Source organism: Myotis davidii, unplaced genomic scaffold (genome assembly GCF_000327345.1).
Source record: "Myotis davidii unplaced genomic scaffold, ASM32734v1 scaffold456, whole genome shotgun sequence".
NCBI lineage: Eukaryota > Metazoa > Chordata > Mammalia > Chiroptera > Vespertilionidae > Myotis > Myotis davidii.
Genome location: NW_006287375.1, coordinates 343,525 through 346,608, shown reverse-complemented (window position 1 = coordinate 346,608; position 3,084 = coordinate 343,525). Strand labels below are relative to the sequence as shown.

Genomic DNA, 3,084 nt, shown 5'->3' with positions numbered 1-3,084 from the left:
TGTTTTCTTTCCATGAAGGAACCCTTGGAGCTGTTCTGTGTGTGTGTTTAACTTTCTACTAATTTTGAAACATTTTAAAGATTGTTTTTAATAAAAGTCAAAGAGTTTTGTAATAAATTATTGTAAAGACTGTGCATATGAAAATGTTTCTATTAGCCCTAAGAGCTGGTAACTCGCCAGCATCTATAAGTACATATTTTTCCTTTCTAAATTATTTAGCTGACTATTATTTCTTTTAAGCTTCACTCTTTTTATCTATACCTACATAGATTTCATCTATATATCTGTGTGTAAAGGAATGTATTAATGCAAACTCAAAATAGAATCCTTTATAATAAAAAGCTAATATGCAAATACAGTGGGGCCTTGACTTACGAGTGTCCCGACTAACGAGTTTTTCGAGACACAAGCTGTCTCTCGGCCGATTTTTTGCTTTGAGTTGCGAGCTAAAATTCGGGTTATGACCCAGCTTCAGATACCCCACCACTAGTTGGCGCAGCGAATGTCACAGTGAACGCCACATCAGCCCAGCATCATGTGTCTCACTCGTTCACTTTATGATTTGACATACGAGTAATTTGAGTTACGAGCTCCATCACGGAACAAATGAAACTCGTAAGTCAAGGCCCCACTGTAGACTGAAAGGGAGAACAACCGAACAACCAATTGCTATGACATGCACTGACCACCAGGGGGCGTGCACAGAATATGGCAGACATCGGCAGCAGACAGCAGAGCACGGAATATGGCTGGTGTCAACCGCGGCGGGATGGTGGAGCAGGTGAGCAGGGGCGCCAGACCAAGGCGGGTTCCAGTTGCTGTCATCAGGGCAAACCTCTGGTAGTTACTGAAAATTCTTTGCTCCCATGTGCCACGGTCTCACCTGGCACTCAAACCTGTTGCCAGTGCTGGAGCCGCCACTTGCACCTGCTGCTGGCGCCCAGCGCTGGTCCTGATCGCTTGGCACCATCAGCAGGTATGAGTGGGGCCAGCAAGGCTGCTGGCAGACAGGGGACCTGGGGCCACGGTGGGAGGGGCTGGACAGGGGTATGGAGGATGGGGTGAGACCTGCTCCTGTGCCCACCACAGCCTCACAGCCCACAGTTCCTTTCAAGGTGCACAAATTCGTGCACTGGGCCCATAGTCTATAATAATAAAAGTGTAATATGCTAATTAGACCAGACAGCCAAATGACCTTCCAAATATCCTTCCAGATGACATTCTGGATGAAGCCGCAGCTGCGAGGGCCGAGCCCCTTGCACAATTTCATGCATCAGGCCTCTAGTCCTATATAATAAAAGGCTAATATGCAAATCGACTGAACGACAGAATGACCAGCCGTTATGATGTGCACTGACCATCGGGGCAGATGCTCAATGCAGGAGCTGCCCACCTGGTGGTCAGTGAGCTCCCACAGGGGGAGCGCTGCTCAGCCAGAAGCTCATGGCTGGTGAGCACAACCGCGATGGCAGGAGCCTTTCCCACCTCTGCGGCAGCACTAAGGATGTCCAACTGCCCAGGGGAGCAGGCCTAAGCCAGCAGTCGGACATCTCCCAAGGGCTCCTGGAGTGCGAGAGGGTGCAGGCCGGGCTGAGGGAACCTCCAGCATACATGAATTTTGTGCACTGAGCCTCTAGTGAAAAAATAAGTGCTGCTCCTATCCCTAACCCTGTTCAGCTGCCTGGCTGTCTATAGGCCTCACCCACTTCTCCCTCACTCATCCTCCCTTCTCCCCAAGAGATATATAGCCTGGATTTTGAGCTGTGAATTTGAGAATTAGTTCTCCCATCTTCTCAAGCTAGGCCTTCTAGGTCAATAAACCTTTCCTTGCTCTAAAGTCTGATCTATTGAATATTGGCCTTTCTTTTGGAGCACTGGGCACACAAACTTTGTGCCTGTGACATTGAAGAGTATATTAGCGACCTATTGCTGTTGTATCAAATTGTCACAAATTTAGGCGTTTAAAACAACACAAATTTGTCATCTTTCAATTCTGTAAGTCAGAAGTCTAAGCAAGTCTTCCTGGGTAAAGATCAAGGTGTGGGCAAGGCTACTCCTTTCTGGAGGCACTAGGGAGGAATCCCTTTCCTTGCCTTTTCCATCTTCTAGAGCAGGGGTTCTCAACCTTGGCTGCACGTTAGAATCACCTGGGAATCTTTTCACAATCCTGATTTCTGGGCCTCATCCTCCGGAAATTCTGTTTCTTTGTTACTAATGTTGTGGCCCCACCCCATAAGAAAGAAACAGAATTTCCAGAGGATGAGGCCCAGAAATCAGGATTTTAAAAAGATTCCCAGGTGATTCTAGTGTGCAGCCAAGGTTGAGAACCACTGTTCTAGAGACTGCCCACATGCCTAGGCTGTGCCACTGTCTTCCATCTTCCAAGTCAGAAACAGCTGGTTGAGTCCCTCTTAAATCACATTACTATGACCTTCTATTCTGCCTCCCTCTTCTAATTCTGAGTACCCTAGTAATCACTGTGTGCCATTTTAGATAATCCAGAATAATCTCCCTATTTAAAGGTCAAATAAATTAGCAACCTTAATTCTATCTGCCACTTTAACTCCCCTTTGCCATATACCAGTAACAGCATATTCAGAAGTTCCAAGGATTAGTACATGGGCATCTTTGGGGGGCCATTATTCTGCTTACCACACAGCATAAGCAGTCATTTAAAGTCATCTACTGAAAAGTTGAGTTCAATGTTCATTTAAATGGGATTTTGAGAAATTCCTGAAATGAACAATAAAGCTATTTATAATTTTTCTCTTTGTGGTCAAAATGTTCCTGGAATAGTAGTTATGTTGAAGATGACAATGAATTAATAAAATTATGTTAATGTTGACTAAAGGCACCAAAGTTCTGCCACCCTGAAGCTGCTTTGGGAATATCTATATATCTATATCTATATATCTATATCTATAGATATAAATATATAGCCGAAACCTGTTTGGCTCAGTGGATAGAGCGTCGGCCTGTGGACTGAAGGGTCCCAGGTTTGATTCCGGTCAAGGGCATCATATCTGGGTTGCGGGCACATCCCCAGTGGGGGGTGTGCAGGAGGCGGCTGATCGATGTTTCTCT

At 45.7% G+C, this 3,084-nt stretch overlaps 1 pseudogene; it reads left to right on the top strand.

Moving 5' to 3' along the window:
* The first annotated feature begins 708 nt into the window (after window positions 1-708).
* LOC102772280 overlaps window positions 709-3,084 on the top strand; it is an 8,341-nt pseudogene continuing 5,965 nt past the window's right edge.